Genomic DNA, 23650 nt, shown 5'->3' on the forward strand with positions numbered 1-23650 from the left:
TCTTACTGGTTTGATGCAGCCCACCACAAAGTCCTATCATGTGCCACTTTCTTCATCATAAGAGTAGCTCTTACACCCAGTGTCATTTGAGTATATTCCACTCTTCGTCTTCCCTTACACTTTTTACTACCTGTAGCTTCTTCTAGTACCATGGAAAATATTCTTCTGATGTCTCAGGATATGTTCTTCATTTTGTCCTACGTATAACTATCATCGCTGATTCTGTGGTGAACCACCTCATCTGTATTACTAAATTAATAACTTGTTTCACGGCTCATTGTTCATGGTCCACACTCCTAGATGTGAGTTGGCCATCCAACAGATTCCATGTTCGACAAAAATTATTTCTTATTGTTATTGACCAAATTTGAAAATTTTAAATGCTGCCATAATCTAATCATTAGAAGGGTTAACCTCATGTTAAAGGTGTAACACAATAAGACAATTACACAATTATTATACATAATTTCAAAGCTTGGTAGAGCACTTGCCCGCGAAAGGCATAGGTCCCGAGTTCGAGTCTTGGTCCGGCACACAGTTTTAATCTGCCAGGAAGTTTTAATAAGACAAGTGTTAAAGATAGAGGCAGTGTGACTCATGATGAACAAATAACCCAAGCTATATTCATCCAGTATTTCAGAATGAGAGGACTTAGCAACTTCCAACAAAGTTTATTACACATAATTTCAAAGCTTTATGAAGCCTTTTCCTTGCTGATCTGACCTGACCCATTTCACCTTCCTCCCCCCCCCCCCCCCCCCCATTACACACACACACACACACACACACACACACACACACACACACACACACACACTGGTGAAAGGAACTAAGTTCATTGTTTCCAACATTTTCACTGTTTGTGCAGTAAAACTACTGCATCAGGCATGACATTATAATATATGAGGGTCATTCAATAATTAAAGAAGCAAATTGGTCTGGAAGAAAAAACTGTTAGTAGGGCAAGTTTGGTACTTGTATGGCTATAAGTTGACATCACTGGAATGAGCCCTGATCAACTGATGTATCAATGTTGTTTTGTTTATAACCTCAAAAATACTTTTGAAGATGGCGAGTCTGCTTCAGATGTCCACATTAGTTGAACAACGTTCTGTTATTTGTTTTTTACTTTCGGAAGGTGAGAAACCTGTGAATATATACTGTAGAATGTCTAAAGTTTATGGCGAAGGTTGTATGAATTGTGCAAATTTTTACAAGTGGGTTGAGTAGTTCAGTTGTCGTGACTCAGTGACTGAAGAACACCGCTCTGGCCGAACAGTTGCAGTTTCAACTCCCTCACTTGAAAGTCAAATTGATAAGATTATTCGTGCTGGCCACTGTGTGACTGTGGAAATGATTGTTGATGAGGTTCAAGTTCGTACTGGTACAGTTCAAAGCATTATCTGTAACAAGCTGAAGTACTGTAAAGCATGTGCAAGATGGATCCCAAAGGAGTTGACACATTTGCTCAGGAAAACAAGGATGAATGTGTGCACAGAGCTAGAGGAACATTGTGAAAGAGAATGTGAACACTTCCTCAACAAAATTTTAACTTGTGATGAAACTTAGGTTCACTATTATGAGCCAGAAAATCAAAAAGACAAAGCTTTGAGTGGAAGCACACCACCTCACCTGTCAAGAAAAGTCATGTTGACGGTGTTTTGGGATGCTGAAAGTCCAGTTTTTTGTGATTATCTCAAAGAGCAGTGTACAATGAACAGCTAATACTACTTGGATTTGCTTTTAAACAAGGTGAAGCCAGCTTTGAGAGATAGATGTCCTTTATGTCAGAAGAGAGATGTGATTCTCCAGCAGACAACACACATCCTCATATTGCTCAACTAACCCATGAAGCCATCAACAAAATGGGTTGGGCAGTACTGCCCCATCCCCATTACAGTCCTGATTTAGCACATAGTGATTTCCATTTGTTTGGTACACCGAATGAGGCAGTACTTGGGAAGAGGTTCCAGGATGATGATGATGATGTGGAAATTTTTGTGGCAAATTGGTTCAAACATTAAGGTAAAGAGTTTCTTGCAGTTGGAATAAAAAAGGCTTGTAACCCATTGGAACAAGTGCATAAATGTTCAAGGGGATTATGTTGAAAAGTAGAAAAAGTATTGTTTTGTAAAAATAAATGCTTTTTTTTCTCCAGACTAATTTGTCTCTTTAATTATTGAATGACCCTCCTATTACTTCTTACTGCTAACTCTGTTTGCAACACATTTTGCCGAAAGCATCCACATGCCTGCAAAATTGTAGTATGACACATAGTTTAGAAAAAAAAATTTGACATGTGTGAAAAACTAGTTGCTCTAAATAGAGCACAAATTACCCAGACTATACTTACCCAATGTTTGATTATGAGAGCACTTAGCAACTTCCAACAATCTTTAAAGATATTTTCAAACCTTTTCTTAACTGTTTCTCACATACATTCCTAACATTAAGTATTTGAAATGTTAACTCATCTGTAAGTAGAAGTTTGAAACTGTTTGTTTTAAACATGAGAGTTCAATGCTTTGGAGAATCAGTGGTTTACTGGTCTTGTATTATCGGTCCACCAATTTTCAGCGTTCTTCTAGAACACCACTTCTTAAACTCTTTCTTTTTTTTTTGGTTTTCCTCCACAGTCTATAATTCACTTCCACACAATGTTGTGTTGCAGTGTATATTCATAGAAATTTCTTCTTCAAATTAAGGTCAGTATTTTATTATATTAGACTTCTTTTTAATGAAGAATGCCCTCTCTACCTGTGTTCATCAGTTTCTTATATCATTATTACTTCTACTAACATGCATTATTTTGCATCCGAGGTAGCAGGACTCCTTCACTTGCTCTGCTTCGTGGTCCCCCAATTTTGATGTTAAGTTGATTGCTAAAATTGTTTCCGCTGCTCCTCCATTAGTCCTAATTTCTTCCATTTTCTCTCAATCGGTATTCTGTCCTCACTAGACAGTACATCCCAAACATCCACTCTTCAGCACATTCCGGTATATTCCATGGTGAAATTCTATCACTTGGCTGTGACTGTCCTTCATATTATGATAGAGCCACAGTTTCCTCCTTCATGATGCTCTAAAGTAATTAATTGTGTTAACTGTTGCAGTGGCAGGCTTTAGAAAAAATAAAATAAAAATAATTAGACTTAACAAGCAGGTTGTCTCAGTGAAACTAAGGAGTAAGCTGTTGAAATGAGATTGAATGCAGAACCAGAACAAGTAACGAAAACTGTGGGACAGACTATGAACAATGTTTCAGAGTAGATGTAAAAATTATTCCTCCTCTTCAAAATGTTGCAATCCTCTCCACAGTTTGCTGCCATAGTCAATTAAGGTGGTCATCTGTGGTAATGCAGAATAGTGATTCTTCCTGAATACAGCAGAATGCTACAAATTTTTGGGTGTACATATTGAAGAAAACCTGAATTAGAAGCATATTACTGAGCTGCTCAAACAGTGAAGTTCCACTACTGTTGCTCATCGTGTAATCGCTGATCTTGGAAACAAAAATATCGGCCTCTTCACATATTTTCACCCAGTGTCTTATGGAATAATTTACTGTGATAACTCCAGGCACCAATGGAATCCTTGTCGCATTCTATACTGAATTTGAAGCTGAGTTAGCCCCTCATCTAAGCATAACCTATCTTAGATCACTCGAATAAAAAACTGTGCCCAGTTCTTGGAAAAAGGCACAGGTCACACCCACCTACAAGAAAGGTAATAGAAATGATCCACAAAACTACCAACCAATATCCTTGACATCAACTTGTTGCAGGATCTTAGAACATATTCAGAGCTCAAACATAATGAGGTATCTTAAACAGAATGACCACCTCAATGCCAACCAGCATGGATTTCGAAAACATTGATCATGGGAAACCCAACTCTCACTTTCCTCACATCACGTATTGAAAGCTTTGGAGCAAGGCAACCATGGAGATGCAATGTTTCTGGATTTCCCAAAAGGATTTGACTTAGTACCACACCTGCCCTTACCGTCAAAAGTACGATAACATGGGGTATCAAGTGAAATCTGTGACTGGGTTGAGGACATTTTGGTAGGAAGGACACCACATATTACCTTGGAAGGAGAGTCATCAGATTTAGCAGTAAGTTAGGGTGTGCCCGAAGGAAGTGCATCATGTTGTATATTCATGATCTTGCAGACAATATTTATAGTAAAATCAGGCTTTTTACAGATCATGCAGTTCTCTATAACGAAATACTATCTAAGAGAAGCTGTATAAATATTCGATCAGCTCTTCATCAGATTTCAATGTGGTGCAGAGATAGGTAACTTGCTCTAAATGTTCAGAAATGTAAAATTGTGTGTTCACAAAACAAAAAAATAAAGCAATCTACGACTTTAATATCAATGAGTCTGTTGGAATCGAATGGGAATCGGCCAACTCATACAAATACCTGGGTGTAACACTTTGTAGGGATATGAAATGGAATGATCACAAAGGCTCAGTCGTGGGTAAATCAGGTGGTAGACTTCGGTTTACTGGTAGAGTACAGGGGAAGTGCAGTCAGTCTGCAAAGGAGATTGCTTACAAATTACGCGTGTGACTGGTTCTAGAGTATTGCTCAAGTGTATGGGACCCATACAAGATAGGACTAACGGAGGATACTGAATGTATACAGAAATGGGCAGTATGAATGGTCACAGGTTTGTGTAATCTGTGGGAGAGTGTCACAGAGATATGAAGGAACTGAACTGGCAGACTCTTGAAGACAGATATAAACTATCCCGAGAAAGTCTGTTAAGAAAGTTTCAAGAACCGGCTTTAAATGATTACTCTGGGGATATACTGCAACCCCCTACATGTTGCTCACATAGGGATTGTGCGGATAAGATTAGAATAATTACTGCACCCACAGAGGCATTCAAACAATCATTCTCTCTGCACTGCGTACATGAGCGAAACAGGAAGAAACCCCAATAACTGATACAATGGCACATACCTTCTGCCATGCACATCTCTGTATTTTGGACAGTATAGATGAAGACTGAAAAAAAAAAATTGGGCAGTAAGAATATTATGTGGTATTCAGCCATGAATGTCGTGTAGGTACCTCTTTTAAGGAGCTGGCATTTTAATTTTGCTGTCACAATACATATATTTGCTAACGAAATTCGTGATAAATAATCCATTATAGGTTGAGAAGAACAGTGATGTCCATACCTAAAACACTAGAGGGAAAAATGAACGTCATTGTCCATTAGTTGTCAGTGGCTAAGGAAGGAGCTCAATATATAAAAAGAAAAAAATTTGATCATTTGCTCAGTAAGATAAAATGTCAGGTAGCAAAGCAAGTTTTAAATCTGAATTAAAATCATTTCTCCTGGACAACTTGCTCCACTCTATTGATGAATTTCTGCTTAAAAACTGGTAGCCAGTAAAAAAACTTGGTAAAAGAATCCTCCAAATGATCCATGGAACATGTAATTAACTAACACAATGTGACTCCATTCATCAACAGTCTATGTTTCCCAGTCATGACACCACTCCAAATGCAGTTGTTTGTGTTGGAGGGCATTCCTGCCCAAGGGAATTGTACTAGTATCAAACGTAGGCTTTAATTTGAGGAAGAAATTTTTGTGACTGTACATTTGGAGCACAGTAGTGTATGCTAGAAAAACATGGACTCCGGGAAAATCGGAACGTAAGAGAATCAAATCATTTGGGATGTAGTCCTACAGAAGAATGTTGAAAATCAGTTGAAATCAAACAACGGAAACTCCAGGTAGGGATATCAACAATGTAGGAAAAGATAGATTGCTACTTACCATTAGGAAGACACGTTAAGGTGCGGCCGGGCACAATTAAAATTAGGTGGACTGATAGATAAGGAATGAGGAGGTTCTCTGCAAAATCGGCAAGGAAAGAAATAAATGGAAAACACTGACAAGTAGAATGGATGGTATGGTAGGACATCTGTTAAGACATCAGGGAGGGTAAAAACTGTAGAAAAAGACAGAGATTAACACCCAGCAAATAATTGAGGATGTAGGTTGCAAATGCTACTGTGAGATGAAAAGGTCGACTCTGAAGGGGCATTCGTGGGCAGGCTGTGGCAAACCAATGAGAAAACAATGACCAAAAAAAAAAAAAAAAAAAGAGTTTACATACCCATGAATGGTGTGGTGTATTTGTATGAAGTTATGTTGACATCCAACAATGTCCTTTTGACACCTCTTTCTTTTGTTGGGTAATGTGCGTATCTGCTCTTCACCCACATTCCATTAACTCCTGCCACCCATCTGCTGCCCCCCCCCCCCCCCACCTTTTTATCTTCATTTGCCAGTTCATCACACTCACCAGTTATTTTGACCATATAACGTAATAATCTGTATCAGTAGTCATGTTTTGGTCTCTATATTATACTTTTATCTTGAGGTTTATTTGCTCACGTCATTATGCTTGGATCTGTTGTATAGATATATAGTCATAAAAGGTCACATACCTAAAAAAAATTGTTTTTATAGCAACAAAATCTTCTTGTTGTTGTGTGGATTGTCTGTTCGATCTTACACGGTTTGAGAATGGCCTAGAAAGCCAAAAAGCGGTTTGCAATGAACTCTAAAATATATATTATTGTGGAACATCGGTATTGTGAATTTCAGTTTTTGTACTCACCTGTAGATGAATAGTGGATAGTGCAGTTTTATGGAAATTAGTTTCATCAGGGTCACCACATTTATTTTATTGTTATTATTTCCAGTTTGTTGCACTGAAAATTTCCTGCAGTTCAACATTAAATGTGCCCAACTGTATATAATTTGTTTTACATTTTACTGCTACAGGTTACGCTCTGAATACGATCTGTGACTTGGGCTCAAAGAGAGAAGCAAGCTATGAAAAATAAAAGGAAAAATAGTTGTAGTGTGATATTTGTCAGAGTTAATTTTAATTAGATTTAATTGAATGTGTGCAAATTGTTTACCCACTCTACCTCTGCATCTACATAGATACTCCACAAGCCACCGTAGGGTGCATGGTGGAGGATACCCTGTGCCACTACTAGTCATTTCCTTTGCTGTTCCACTCGCAGATAGAGCGAGGGAAAAACAGCTGTCTATACCCCTCCTTATGGGCCCCAGTTTCTTGAATGTTATCTTCATGGTCCTTACATGCAGTGTATGTTTGCGACAGTGTAATCATTTGGTAGTCAGCTTCAAATGCCGGTTCTCTAAATTTTGTCAATAATGTTTCTCGAAAAGAATGTTGCTTTCTCCCCCCCATTTGAGTTCCCAAAGGATCTCCGTAACACGTATGTGTTGTTCAAACATACCGGTAACAAATTTACCAGCCTGCCTCTGAATTGGTTAAATGTCTTCCTGCAATCCGACCAGGTACTAATCCCAAACACTCTAGCAGTGCTCAGGAATAGGTCACACCAGCGTTCTATATGCGGTCTCCTTTAGAGGTGAACCACTCGTTTCTAAAATTCTCCCACTAAACCGAAGTCGACCATTCACCTCCCCTACCACAGTTCTCACATATTTGTTCCAGTTCATATCGCTTTGCAATGTTGCAACTAGATATTTAAACAACTTGCTTATGTCAAGCAGGACACTAGTAACACTGTATCTGAACATTAAAGTTGTGCGCTCCCTACTCATCCACATTAATCTGAATTTTTCTACCTTTAGAGCTAGCCGTTATTCATCACACCAACTAGAAATTTTGTCGAAGTCGTCTTGTATCTTCCTACAGTCTTTCAACTTCGACACATTACCGTACGCCAGAAACAACTGCAGACTGCTGCCCAACCTGGCAGCCAGTTCATTGTGTACATAGACAACAGCAGCAGCCCTGTCACACTTCCCGGGACACTCATGATTCTCTGATGAACACTCACGTAGAGGACAGTATACTGGGTTCTATTACTCAAGAAGTCTTTGAGCTCACTCATTGAGGTGATATTGAGACTTCCTGTCTGTTCTGTGTAAAAGTTTGATGGGATTTCTGCGTTCTCAATATATGCATTGATAATTGTAGCTGTGATGGTTTTCGTTGCATTTGTATTGACTTTTCAAGCTGTACTTTTGAATATGATCTTGGTGTTAGTGAAACAAACGTGAAAAATTTTAATAAGTTTCATCGAGTAGGGCAGACAGTCAAGCAGTTTGTCAAATTATTTGGCAGTGTGTAGTTTCGTGTGGTGCATTTGTCAAACATATATCATGTTATAAGAAATTTTGATTGACGTCAGATTTGACAAGATGGAAGATATTGCATGTGTTGTTTTGCCATGCTTCCATAACGAGAAAGAGATTTTATTACAACTTATGTCCCTGTATGGTTAGCTTCCACAGTTGTAGAAACTACAATTGAAGAACAAAAGATCACTGGCAATTATCGATATGTTTGGTTGAATTTCTTTTATTTCGCTGATGATCACCAAATTTTTTTAGTCTGTACACTACCGGCTTCGGTCAGCAATGACCATCTATGTATCTGCAGCAAAACATGGGAAATGAAGTACAACTGAACAGATTACGTCATAGAACAATAAAATATGCCATATCGACCAGTTACTTTCAATATAGGGCGTAAGGGGCATTTACAGGTAAGTAGCAAAAATACCTTTGGGCTGTACTTGGCAGAAACTGATCATTCCGTAGGGAGTACTGGGGGGGGGGGGGGGGGGGGGCGGGGGCGGATTGTTCTACAAGACCTTAAAAAGGACTTGCTCTCGATGTATTGCAAGAGCTTGAAATTTTAGAGCCAAAAGGCAGGAGATGGCAGAAGTGGTTTTTGGGCTACGCGATTTCGTATTCATGCCCCTTTGCTTAATTTGACAATGTTGATTGAACGCCTGTCTTGTGTGCATCTTGCCCTGTCATTACACAGTATTGAGTGCGTCACTTTTTGCTCCATTTTCTTATATTTTTCGTTTCGCACTCGTGTTAGATTCCCCCTTGTTTATGTGGTAAATATCATTAACAAGATAATCTTCGTGACTGTTAAAATGTTTTATTATTTTTCGAACAGCATGTTGCAGGGTGCTTGAAGCCCTCTGGCGGTAAAGTTTTTCCGACTTCTCGCCTTTGCTGCATTCTGGAGGCTACGCCAACAGACGACGCTAATCATTTTCTGTAGTCTTTTGTTTTCATCTTTTTCCGTTTCTTTCCCTGGTTATTCTGTCAACTTTGTTATTTTATTAGCTCCAGGAGCTTGTTCTCGTTACGTTATTATTTTTATCCAAAATGACTTCAAGAGCCTCTCAGAATAATTCAGTCACTTGACCATTCGCTTTTAACAATTCTAAATTTAACTTTATCCGTGTTTTTTAAATATTACACTTTATCACTGTAGTAACTTATTCGTTGGCAAGTTCACTATGAACTTAACGCACCGTACTCTTCATTTATGCGTACTATACAATTTTATAATTGACGAATAAGTTTAGATGTGCAGTAGCGACATCTATCGAGCGTACGGCACAAACGCGTTATGGATACTGTACTGCAGTTTATGAACAGTAGCGGCAGATAGTACAATTCCACTAGCAGTGTGACCTACCTTACACCATATTTGAAAGATGTGCGACGATGATAAGCTGATTTTGTAACGATGCCATTATGGCTTTATTCTATTAGAACAAGTTATTAAACAGGTATGCCTCGTCATATTTTAAGCGGATGTTTTTACGTTCTTGAAAGTAATCATTTTTCGCTATGACACTTTTTTTGTTGTGAGACTTAATCTGGCCGCTAGTTGTATTTCATCTCCCATATTTTGCTGCAGACGTGAAGATAGTGGTTGTTTACCGAAACAGGTCAGATTTGTTGTTATTGGCGGAAATAAAAGAAATTCTACACATCATGGATCACTGTTGCAATCCGCGACCATGTTGCCACTTATCAAAATTTAGGTGTTTCCTCTTTCCCAGCAAACATATTGAGCAAAAAGACGTAAGAAGAAATACACAATTCTCAAATCAGTGCAAGAAATGTTTTACATTGGTAGCTATCTCCACCAGTTTGAAAATACTTCGCAACACAGACACACTGTGACAACTGTTTCAAAGTAAGGTTAAATTTGACAGACGTGGTTAATATGTCGGAGCGCGCTTGTTTAACAAACCTGTGGGTAGAAAACAGCTAATTCGACAACGTTTGACTTTTACCAAGACATTAGCTGTCCGTGTAACATGATTCCCGTCTTTTTCATCTGCCGGTCGACAGTAGGGTTGCCAACTTGTAAAGCACAGCATTACGAGACAGCAATGATAAAACCAAATTTTTACGTCGAGCAGCTGTTATTTTAATAAGGGATGACATGCACAGTGTAATACTGGTAACCAAAAAACTTACGTTAATCATTTTAATGAAAAATGCTGTTAATTACTTCGAATTAAATACTACGATGTTTATTTGAACACACATTGTTAAAAATTAAGATTTATCATGATATTAATCTCTATTGTTAAAAATTAAAATTTATCATGCTACTAATGTCTGACAGAATCGTATTTTAGGCCACAGCCACGTTTCTCATCTTTTCAGATACGCATGTATCAGTTTTAACCCACTCGGGAGCTGAATTACATGTTATTACTTCGCTGTTTAACTTATTCGCACAACAGACGACTGACGTATGTCGTTTACTCGTAGTTCCCGCTGGTTCTGACCAGCAGGATTGGCTCGTTTGAACAAAGCATGCTTCGTTGTTGGCATTAGTTTCCAAATATAAAAGTATTCTTTAGTTATACACAGACTATTATTTTAAGTTACTTATTGCCCATGAGACACTGGAGTAGGTTTACGGTCAGTTGTGGAAAAGACAATTTTTTATTCTTTGTGGGAGCACTCGGTCGGTTGTACAAAGGACAATTTTTTTATTCTTCGTGGAGGCACTATATCTGCACATGTATTCAGGATACATTTTTAACAATCAGTTTTTTATTTATTCATTCAGTTATCAACTTCTCAATTAATTGAAACCGAGCTATAGTCTGTCTAACTGGCTCAGGGAAGAATATGTAGTTTCCACACGGTAGGTCGGGGAGGAAGGGAGACAACCCTCACCACTCATACGCAGGGCTGGCACCGTACCTCTTTGTCCTACGCTGCTGCGAAAGCAGAACCACCAATCCCTTTTTGCATTGTGTGGGATGTACTGAAACCCCGACATGGACCAGAATTACTCTCTTCATTCATTGCAAAATAAAACGAGCAACGTACAGCACAAAGCAATGTGGAGTACAGAAATCGTTCGATAACAACTACAGCGCAATAGTTTTTTGAAGTTTGCAGGTGTCGTAAATGTGGTGGTAGTTCAGGCTGACCTGTACCGGTATCATCTTAAGCAACCACACAAAACTACCTCCCCCCCCCCCCCCCCTAACTGCCGCCATACTGTGTCGCATAAATGGTAGTTGTCCCGGACTTCCAGAATCAGAAGTCGTTAACAGGCCATAGTGAAGGAAATCGCCATTTTTGTATGTGCATCGGCAGACTCTAGTTTAGAATGTTATTTATTGTGAGGACAATTAAAACTGAGCATACAAGTTACGCATCCTTAAAGGCGTAAGTTGTCAGTGTGAAAGTAAGAGTTTGAGCCTAGTGGCATCCTGTAATATGCAATCGTATTTAAGCACTGATGTGACAGCCTGTGCAAACTTAAAACACTCTTGCCCGCTGTATAGTGTATAATTATTACGGCACACTGTAAAATAATACCAATTGTGCAGAGGATAACAAAGGGAGATAATGCAGAGGATAATACAGTGAAGGGACTTCTTTTTTTAAAAAAAAAAAAAAAAAAAGCTAGTTTTCAGTCTGTTCTTTCAGTCCTTTTACTTACGCAATTTTTGTGTGTTTTCTATTTTTGTCTATGCCTGCTGTTTTTGATTCGGTACCAGTCAGTTGGCACAACTTTTATTTGGGTTTCGCATCAGTAGGCTTCGCCAAGTCTCAATCATATTGTCACCTTCCAACCGAAGCTAGAACTTGGCCCGCATAATGCATCTGTCAGTCACTACAAACAAGATATCGAGGGGAGGGGGGTTCGGTACCACGCATTTTCACTTTAAACCATGTGTCATTTATCAATACAGATACTGTGTTGGATAATCCATTCAGTTGTTTCATTGGTGGTACTTAATACATGGTTGATTTTGAAATTATACAATTTAATATTCAGGTGCGTTTATTGTAGTCTAGCTTGAATGAGGCATTGAGTAAAGTGATCCAAAATGTTGCTCTATGTTTGACATGCAAGAACTGGGATGTTTTATGCATATTGTTGCACGACTGGTTTCTGATGTTGTTAGATTTTGGGATCACTTTATGTACTTCAATGTTTTGACAGATTTGGACTCCCAGGTGAATTATGTTTTCGAAGTCAGTTATATGAATTAGGCCTAAATATGATCAGTAAAGCAGCTATATAGGATTATTGAGCAACTGAATATTAATGATATACAACCACTTGTTGCACCCAGTGAGCGAGCTGAGGATGTATGCCACAGTCTAATAGTAGCATAGTTAGCTGCTGATGTAGATTTGAATGATTTGATTGCACAGATTTTTCTTTGTTGGGAAGGTCTGGAAGGAGGAGCCGTGTACCTAATTATGCCAAATAAGATTCTCTCTGAAACAATAAACAACAAAATTGTGGCATAGGCTAGTCAGATTACCACAAGACATTTAATGAATCTTCGTCATATCTGCAGGTTCAACACAGACATCATCCTGAAGCTATCACCCGTATACCATCTGTATGTAAAGTACATATTCACCTTTGGAAGTACCCTGAAAAATGCAGTTTGGTTTCAGTGTGTCTGCACACGATTGAAAGACATCCCATCTCCTAGGGTCAACATTATGTGTTTTGGATTCGTAACCATTAACCACTACTCCTTAATACTACTCACATTTACAAGGGTACCTCAAAAAGTATCACATTACTATGGCAGGCCACGTTGCTTTTATTGAGTACTGCACTACACTTCAAAGTGACACAGGTACATGACACTATTTGTCAACATAGTGCCTCTGTAAACAGTTGTTGGAAGGTGCTACCAATCATTCAGTTCCTCACTGATAGAAATCAGCTCATTAGTCACCAAGCCATCTGAGAACTACTACAGGAACTTCCACATTTTTGGAAAATCTCTTACACTCCCTCTCCTGCCCCCTCTGAAGATGTTCTTTCAGCTTGCCGAAATAATGGGAACTGCACGGTACAAGATCTGGATTTCCTGCCATCCACATCGTGGTGGCCTTGGTCAAATTGTTGGCACCATTTCACTGTGGCTCGATGTGACAGTGCATTTAGTCCATATACTGCCAGAATTTCAAGAGTGGATCAGTGCACACTTTACACATTTCACTCATAAGGGTGATATGTCCCACATACTTAAACTTTTGAGTGTTTCCAGCTGCCGTGCTATTTTGCTCGCACATTATGATCCACCTCTTATTTGAACTGCAGTGGAACTCTGCAGGAACCAAGAGACACATACTTTCTTCTGGCAATGCGCCACATTTGTTGCACAATGGTTCTAGTGTGGGGTGACACGTGTAAATTACTTTCTGAAGCCCCCACTGAAGACCTTTGCCGTATATTACACTCACCCTGTACTGAAGTTATGCACTGCCGTCTTATTCCTCTTCCGTTTATGGATGGCTTGCAGGAAAAAATGTTCCTGGTACCAATCTGTATATGCCTAAACATGTGTGTTTCTATTCTTGCCGCCATTAAGTGAGATGTGCAGCGGAGGAAGGTGTATGTATATCTTGAGTTGTATTTGAACATATTGTTGTTGTTATTGTTATCATTAGTCCAATGCCTCATTTAATGCAGCTCTTCATGCTGCTCTATCCTGTGCAATCCTCTTCATCTCTGCATAACTACTAAAGCCTACATCCACTAGAAACTGCATACTGTATTCATTTATTGGTCTCCCCGTCTACAATATCTACACCCCCTCCCATCTCATCTCTCTCTCTCTCTCTCTCTCTCTCTCTCTCTCTCTCTCTCTCTCTCTCTCTCTCTCTAACGTCTCAATGCCTCGTGTGTTGGTCTGTGGGGAAGCACAGTGCCGACTGGTGGGGGAACCGTGACACCTCTGGCTGCGAACTGGGCAGATGCTGTGCGAGGGAGGGGGGGGGGGGGGGGGGTGAAAGATTGTATAGGATTGGTACCCATCTGAGATCAATCAGACTCCTGGAATGCCAGAAGATGGCAACAAGTCATTTTGCAAAAATATTGCGCCTTTGAACAACAGCACCTGGCTGAATACCCGAGAAATATTCAATTTCCTCCTATTGCTGGTCTGCATTTTATATCCTCTCTACTTTGGCCATCTTCATTTATTTCACTTTCCAAATAACAAAACTCTTTGACTACTACTGTCTTTTTTGCTAATCTAATTCCCTCAGTATCACACGGTTTGATTCAATCAAATTCCATTATTCTGGTTTTACTTTTGTTGTTGTTCATCGTATAAGGGGCGTTCAAAAAGAAATCAGCCAGAGGCATAATTACAGAAACTAGTACTTGTATGTTGGAAGTATTGACCCTGGCTGTTGAGACACTTGTCCCACTGTGACAAGGCAGTGAATGGCTGTCTCATAAAATTCCCAGGGCTGCGATGTTAACCAGTTCCGCAAGTACAGCTGGACGTCATCGTCCGAGGTGAATCGTTTGCCCCTCAGAGCTGACGTTCTTCTTTGACCAAGATGTCCCTCTTCTGATTCATTTCCAGCAGCATGGGACAACAGTGAATGGCCAGCGTTACTCGCAAATCTTGACCACCATTTGCCAAATGATAAAATCAAAACAACCAGGCTATCTCACCCGTGGGGTCGTTCTGCTCTACGACAATGTAAAAAAGTCTCATACGGCCCACAGTCATGGCACTCCTGCAGGTATTCAAATGGGAGGTTCTCTGCCACTCTCCATACAGTCCGGACCTCTCTGTGATTTTTCCATTTTTGGTCTCCTTAAAAAGACTCTGAGGGGGCAAACGATTCACCTTGTAATGACGTCCAGCTGTACGTGCGGAACTGGTTAACATCGCAGCCCTGGAAATTTTATGAGACAGCCATTCACCGCCTTGTCACAGTGGGACAAGCGTCTCAACAGCCGGGGCCAATACTTCTAACATACAGGTAATGGTTTCTGTAACTATGCCTCCAACTAGTTTCTTTTTGAATGCCCCTTATATAATCTTTTTTCAAGACACTGTCTGTTCCACTGAACTAGTCTTCTGAGTCCAGCACATTCTCTGACAGAATTACCATGTCACCAACAAATCTTATGTTGAAACTTCCTGGCAGATTAAAACTGTGTGCCGGACCGACACTCGAACTCGGGACATTTGCCCACAAAAGGCAAAGGTCCCGAGTTCGAGTCTCGGTCCGGCACACAGTTTTAATCTGCCAGGAAGTTTCATATCAGCGCACACTCCGCTACAGAGTGAAAATCTCATTCTGAAATCTTATGTTTTTTGGAATTAAGTAATTAGTAAATTAGCCTGCGAGGATGGTTTCTTAATGTCTTTATTGCATAATCGATATCAGGATTACCAGCCTAATCTTCAGATGCACCTACTCGTATAGCAAGACTTTCCAAAAATTACATCATGGCAGTGCAATGCAACATAACATTACCCATGTATTACATGTAACAAGTTGTCGAATATCTACTGGCCATGAGATCAGATATAAATTCTTGTACATAAGTCAGATTATACACAAAATTACAATTAATCATACTCGTAGACCAAATATTGTGATTCAGTAATCGTACCAACTCTTCATCTCAGAGAGCCAATTAAACTCAACATTTTCATTTATTTGTAGGACTTATTCCAGTCTCTGTGTTCTCCTGCAGTGTTTACTCTGTACAGCTCCCTCTAGTACCACCTAAGTTATTCCCTGAGACGTTAACACATGTCCTGTCATCCTGTCACTACTTCTTGTCAAAGCTTTCCTCACATTCTACTCAACATGTAGTCCATCAGATTTTCAACATCCTTATATAGCTCCACATTTCTAATGCTTCAGTTATCTTCTTTTCCATTTTCCCAAACTGTCCATGGTTCGCTGCTGTACCATTGAACGTACTCCAGACCAGTGATATCCTTTTGCTTTGAATTTTAATCCACTCTTAAACCTTTCTTTTATTTCCGTCATTGCTTCCTCGATGTATAGATCAAGGAGCAGGGTTGAAAGACTGCATTCTTGTCTTACACCCTCTTTTGTCTGAATACTTCGTTCTAGGTCTTCTGCGCATACTGTTCCGTCTTGGTTCTTGCACAAATTGTGTATTACCCATCTTTCTCTATTGCTTATACCTATTTTTCTGAAGAATTTCAAACATCTTGTAGCATATTATATTATCAATCACTTTTTATAGGCTGAAAAAATCCTACGATTGTGTCTTGATTTTTCTTAAGCCTTGCTCCCATTATCGACCATGTCAGAACTGCATCTATGGTACTTTTTACCTTTCCTAAAGTCATACTGATCGTCATCTAACAGATTCTCAGTTTACTTTTCCATTCCTTTGTACGTAATTCTTGTCAGCATTTTCGATGCATGAGCTTGTGCACTTGCATCCCTCCCCCCCTTTTTTACTCTGAAATCTGGAGTACAGAAGTTTTATTTATATATTGAATGGACCACCATGAATTCTCTGGGATACAATGAGTTTTCAGTGTCACCTATAAAATTTAATTCTTATGGCGTGACATGTCTCAAAACTGAACATCTCATTTATATAAAAAAAATGACAGTGTTAAGAGTCTAGTTCCCCCTGGAAAAAATTCTGTGGACACCCATGGTGCAAATGATATTTTTCTGAAAGTCTGATGGTATGTCTCTAGTCTTGCAGATTTTGCATCCCAACTTCAACAGTCATTTGGTTGCCACTTCCCTTGTACCCCCCCCCCCCCCTCCCCAGTGACTTTTAAAATTCTGAATTTGATACGTAAGTTTTTGTTTATGGTCAGTTGGAAATCTTTTCACCAGGGAATTACTGAGGGAATTTCTCATTGCACCAGTTGTTAGAATTTCTTCCCATTTCTTTCATGTATGGAACAGAGAAAGAATGATTGCTTAAACTCTTCTGTGCGTGCTGTAATTAATGTAATCTCAGCCCCACGATCCCTATTACTGCAATTTGTAGGGGTGTGTACTATTGTCTGCAAATTTCAAAGCGTTTTGTGACAAGTTTCCAGTGATGACGACTACCTTAAAGTATAGTACACTGAATCTACGCCCACACTCTGCAAACTGCTGTGAAATGTTCCATAAAGTTTCGGGCATGCAGCCACATAAATTCAGCTTATGCAGTGATTCGGTCCTCTGGTTTAAAAGGATGGAGCAAGTTCTGGAGCATCAGTCACCTTGGCTCACTATGAAGATTGCTGGACAGTATCCAGCTGACATATTAGAAGAATAATCTGAATTTATGCTGCTGCATGCCCGAAATTTTATGGAACAGTCTTTGCACCTTGAAAACCTGAATATGTATGTGCTGTGAAATGCATTACTGAGGGAATTTCTCATTGCACCAGTTGTTAGAATTTCTTCCCATTTCTTTCATGTATGGAACAGAGAAAGAATGATTGCTTAAACTCTTCTGTGCGTGCTGTAATTAATGTAATCTCAGCCCCACGATCCCTATTACTGCAATTTGTAGGGGTGTGTACTATATTCCTAGAATCATAATTTAAAACTGGCTCATAAAACTTTGTAAGTAGGCTTTCTTGGGATAGATTATGTCCGACTTGAAGTATCTGCCAGTTCAGTTTTTTCAGCATCTGTGTAGTTCTCTCCCAGTGCTCCAACGAGCCTGTGACCAATGAAGCTGCCCTTCTGTGTGTATGTTCAATATTCTTTGTTATGGGTCTCACACATTTCAATAATGTTATAGGGCAGGTCACACGAGTGTTTTCTAAGCAGACTTCGTTGTAGACTGGTTTCATTTCCCTAGTGTTCTACCAGTGAACTGATGTGCTACCTGCTTTATCCATGGCAAAGCCAATGTGATCATTCCGTTTTGTATCGCTACAAACTGTTACATCCAGATATTTGTAGAAGTTGGCCGAATCCTATTTTAGTGTTTTATGGACTGCACAGTTTTGCCATTCTGAACGTTTAAAGCAAGTTGCCCATCTTTCCACTACTTTGAAATCATGTCAGATACTACCTTCACTTGTGATTTTTGCGTCATCTAAGACAAACATACACAGTTCTATTTGCTATGAAGACTTCCTGTTCTGATTTTCGGTAAGCACATAAAATGTTTAATGTATGTTGATTTGGAATCAAATGTGAGTCACTTCAGAAGGGGGAAAAAAGGCCTCCAATATCTTTGGACCTCTCATATCTGCTGCCTTCTGGATCTTGTGAAAAGAGAGCACTAACTGGGTATTACATTGTTGGCACTTGCGGACACCTATGTAGATGTTGTTCAGTCTCCAAAAACAAAAGTGTTCTGTAGTTCTTCAATAAATTATGATTTAGAACTGTAGTTCTGTCCATTGTTCCATCTAGCTACTGTTATTTCTCAGGATCCAACAATTTTTGTGTACAAAAACTGAAAAATAACTCGCATTTCAGTCAGCAAGGTGGTAATTCTTTAGAACTTTATGAATAGTATGAACTGTGTTGAGCAAACTTGTTCACCCTAATGAACACACAAAATTAGTGACCAGCCAGCACAAACAATCTCTTTAGTATCTATGTGCAAATGTTTTTAACTTTCTGTATAACACTCAATGGTGACTGATAATATTAAATCCTGTTCTCTTTGGTGTTCTTGTTGCTTATTCGCTGTCAATGCTTGACCGCATTTCTTTTTCAGCTGTGGTCCCTGCATTTATTTTCCCATCCCCATTGTGTTCAAAGTCAGAGTCAGGACAGACAAAGAGAATCCTCCTTATTGGCCAGAAGAGCTGACTGTTGTATTTGCTTTTATATTTTTGTGACTTATTTCTCCTATACGCACTGCATTTACTATTTCTTTACAGCCCTATTATGATACAGTGGCAGTGATGGTTCAACACGATGTCCGATATTTTCGCTGTAGTAAGTTATGTACATGTGCAAAATTCAGTTACTTCTTTATTTACTTATACATCCTTTGACAGCTGTGTATCATCTTTTGTTCTGGAGTGGGTAGAACCGTCAGTGAAGGGCTTGTGTACACAAGTTTATTCAATAGAGCAGGGTGTCCCCATGTGACCTTCATGATTTACAAATGAAAAAATGTGAGACATAGATACCTGCAGTTTGTTTTGTATTGTGTATAGTAAGTCAAAAAAATTTTTGTACAAAAAAATGATACACTTCTACATGGGCTCTTTTTGTAACCCATAACATGTCTAGACAATGCTGTGTGTCAACCTGTATATACACAAATATTCTGGGGTGACAGACTATTGTATCCACAGTTCTTCTGTGGATATTTCCAATGTAGTGTACAGATGAGGCACACACAATGTCATTCACATATCCAAACAGGAGGAAATCCAGAGGGATTACGTTCTGAGATAGCGGTGGCCATCATGTCCTACCCATCACTGTGGATCTATTCGGTCCAGAATGTCACAGACTTGAAAACTCCAGTTCAGTGGTTCAACATTCTGCTGGAAGATAGCTTTTGGCTGAAGGGGAAGAAGTAGAGGGACAGACAGAAAATTGCCCAAATTGCGTTCTGTTACTGTCTGCTAGGTGAAGAAAAATTGTCCAACTATGCTGTCTTTCATCAACATGCATCATACACTGACTTTTTCACTGCCCCTGAAATGTTCCCAAAAATGTGGGGGTTTGTGAACCTCAGACGCAAATGTCAGGCCGCTTAACCTTCCCACATCAGTTGAAGGTTGCTTCACTCAGTGGTTCACAACCCCAATACCAGAAATAGAAATAATATCCATATAAACCAGCATCTCCCTCTAGGGTTCGGAATGGAGTTTTATATTGTGGTACTAAAGTCTATAACAGGTTGCCAGTCAACATATGACAGGAAACTGAAATATCCCCTTATATTTAAACACAAAAACAGAATAATCATTAGCCACTCCTACAGTATACCTGAATGGAAGTTCTGCCTAACTCTTAATATTTCTATTGGGCAGATTTTGCCATTACACAGACAGCTAATAGTGGTCTATGTAAAATTAAAATGCTTTGTCTGAAGTATTAGTTAAGAACACAGATAAGCGGTATAGGAGCAGTGATCTTTGAATGTAGCTGTCTCCTATCACACATACATTTGAAGTACAGTGTGTCCATAAAATAATGTCTCTTATAACAGTCACATTTAGACTATTTACAACAAATTGTACATGAGATTGATAATTGAGCTCTTCTAATTGTACAGCACACATTCAACCTGAAATGCAATTCTTCCCTAGCATTGGTTAACAAGTCCGGAGTAATGACAGCAATAGCTTCTTCAGTTCTATATCTCAACTCTGGCAAATCATTAAGTAGTGGTGGACCATAGACATTCTTTTGTGAAGCCTCGAAGAGGAAAAGAATCGCATGGTGTGTAGTCAGGTGAACGCAGAGCCCAGCAGAAAGGGGCTCTGTGTCGTACTTACCATTACAACCAGTGCAGTGGTCACTGACTTCGATATTCAACCACTCTCATAGAGAGAGATGTCAATGGGGAGGAGCTCCATCTTGGTGCTAAATAAAGTTCTCATGTTCACCTTCTAATAGGGGAGAGAGCCATTGTTGCAACATAGCCTGATAAGCCACCACTATTAATGTAGCTTCAGAAGTTGCAGATGATAATCTGTTCTCCAGATATGAACATTGTGGGTGTTCCCCTTTCCACTTAGATAAGTTGCCTCAGCACTGAGCACCACATTATCAAGAGTGTCATCTTCCCGCCGCAGCTTGTCACTTAATATACAACACAGTCATCTGGCTTCAAAGTGTATACCAGTGGTAACCAGTATGGATGCATGTGAAAACATTTTCTTAAAACTGTCCACACTGTCATCTTTGGCAACTGAATTTCAAGAGGAGTATTCAGTAAGATGCTCCGACACGATCAACGTCCTCTTCAGACACTTTCAGTTGTCCTGTGCTTTTCCGGTTACACGCATTCGGTCATTTGGAATTGACTGTACGACTGACAAATGTTTTTACCTGGTGGGGGTCACAATTTAAACTTTAAACAAAATGCACATTGAACTGAAATTACAGATTGCCTCTTAGCAAACTGCAGAACACAAAATGTGTTATGCTTGGCAATCTCCATTTTGTTAGTGTGGTTCTGCAAGTGGGAAAATGAAAATCAGTATTCATAGAAGCACTTATTTATAACTGTTTGAGTTACTCCTTAACTGTGACCTTGAATCAACAGTTTACAATGCTTACAGGTGATACTATTGTCATTTGTAACTGGGATATTCTTTTGTGGACATCCTGTATTCTGAAGTATTTCCCATAATTACTAGCCCCTGTCCTTCATTTGCATATCCCTTTCAGTGCTCTGACTACAGTATACACACACACACACACCTTACATCCTGCTGATGCACCTGTAAGACCTTCCCTCTTCTCTACTTCCTCCCTCCCCCACCCCCACACAGCCACCCAACACTGCACCCAGCAGCTCTATAGTGTCCCCAGCTCACCTCTGCACTTTCCCAGAGATGGCACTAGCATCTTCCCCCAGCCCTACCCTATTATCTCTCACCATTCCACCGAGCGAGGTGGCGCAGTGGTTAGCACACTGGACTCGCATTCGGGAGGACGACGGTTCAATCCCGTCTCCAGCCATCCTGATTTAGGTTTTCCGTGATTTCCCTAAATCGTTTCAGGCAAATGCCGGGATGGTTCCTTTGAAAGGGCACGGCCGATTTCCTTCCCCAATCCTTCCCTAACCCGAGCTTGCGCTCCGTCTCTAATGACCTCGTTGTCGACGGGACGTTAAACACTAACCACCACCACCACCATCATCTCACCGTTCCCACCCCATACTGCCTCCTCAACCACACACACACCCTAGCAGTTTGTTATTATAGTCAAATGCAGTCAAAGTTATATCCTAGTGAAATTTTCCCTGGAAGCTTAAATATTTCGAGTATTTTTCTCATTGTGCTTCTCTGCGACTCAATGCCAGTAACAGCTTTCTCTGCCTATTGATGTATAACCTGACTCATTCCGCATTCTTGAAAGATTTTTCTTAGTGATGACATTTACGGAACAAGACGTGAAAGAATGAAAAATACCAATGAATTTTTTTTTGGATAGGTTCCACCTTAAGCAAACACAATTCTTTTTTCTTTCTTACTCACACACATTTTGTTGAAGTTACAGCAACAGTTGGTTTTTTTATTTGCTTCTGTCAGATTAATTTCTTTGAAAGTAACAAGAAAAAGGTTAGGTTGCAGTGAGTAGCAATCTGGCCTTTTCATAATACTGTTTTTAACAAGAAAAAATTGCTTTTCGCTGTCTGTACACACAGAATGTCAGTTTTCAAGTGAAGTATTCACTAATTGAAACAGAATTTTCTTGTACCTTGTCAACCCATCCTGTAGTGTCTGTAATTTTCTGTACTTCGCAGTATGTCACCTGCAACAGTAGAGAATATGCACACGCGTGCATGTGTGTATGCATGTGCGTGTTTTTTGGTCACTTGATCGTTCTTGGAGAGCAGAGAACAGAGTTCAGTTGCAGAGGTCTGTACATTTGTTTATTATTTCTTTTCCTTCTACTGTGGTTTTTCATATTTAGTAGTTTTCTTCAATTATTAGGTTCTGTGCAAACACACTATCTTTAACACAGAATAAAATAATGTAAACCATAACAGTTTAACATTCCAGGCTATAAGTTCTCTGCTGTGGCGAATTGCAAACTGTAATAGGATGACAGTTACACTGCAGAGTGCAGAAACCAACTGTGTGCCAACAAAATAGAAAAAGTTTTCTGTTTCAGTTTGTGAATACCTTACTTCAAAACTTAAATTCTGTATGTACAGACAGTAAAAAGCAGTTCTTTCCTGTTAATCTCATAAGAAGAAGAAGAAGAAGAAGAAGAAAAAACCACTGCTGCTGTAACTTAAGTGAAACATGTCTGGGTATAGAAGAAGAAGAAGAAGAAGAAGAAAATTGTTTGCTCTTGATGAAACCTATCCAAAAACAAATTTCTTTGTTACTAAACACAGACACGAGACTGAGCTTCAACCTCACGTTGAAAACTACCAAGCTGCCCTGCTATTTCGATTTCCTCTGTTAACACACTGGGTCAGTCAATTCAAAATTCAGAGGTAGGGAAGGGGCATACCATTTCAATTGAGTAAAGCCCTGCTGTGTTGAAAACAACCTTAATTTTTAGGACAGCTTTGCATTACCTTAAGAGTCTTATGATGAACTCTTGTAAAGTGTAGTAAGTAAAACATTTATTAAAAGTTTCATTGCAGACACTCCTAAAATGTAGTCATGTAACATTGCATTATGGGACAGCTACTGCACTCTTTCTTGTCTTTTCTTAATGGCCCTCCTCAAAAACTCTCAAATAATGCCTATTGGAAAAATGAAGAAGAGGAAGTACTAAGGGCTGCTTCAATATGTCCAATATTCTTCAGAGAAAAATTAATAATAAAAACTGTACATGATCTTATAAGCATTTTTACTATGCCAATGT

The 23650-nt window shown here is 39.4% G+C and overlaps 1 protein-coding gene across 4 annotated transcripts in view; it reads left to right on the forward strand.

The window, feature by feature from the left end:
- The window catches only part of LOC126427210 (serine/arginine repetitive matrix protein 2-like), a 328833-nt gene that overhangs the window by 116943 nt on the left and 188240 nt on the right, over positions 1-23650 (forward strand). The window contains exon 1 of one of the 4 annotated variants that reach the window (XM_050089443.1): positions 9509-9639. The exons of the other annotated variants lie outside the window; for them this stretch is intronic. The gene's annotated coding sequence lies outside the window, so the exon portion shown is untranslated. Of the gene's footprint in view, positions 1-9508; positions 9640-23650 lie in introns of those variants that run through there. 4 annotated transcript variants of the gene reach the window in all.

This window comes from Schistocerca serialis, chromosome 11 (assembly GCF_023864345.2).
Source record: "Schistocerca serialis cubense isolate TAMUIC-IGC-003099 chromosome 11, iqSchSeri2.2, whole genome shotgun sequence".
NCBI classification, from domain to species: Eukaryota; Metazoa; Arthropoda; class Insecta; order Orthoptera; family Acrididae; genus Schistocerca; species Schistocerca serialis.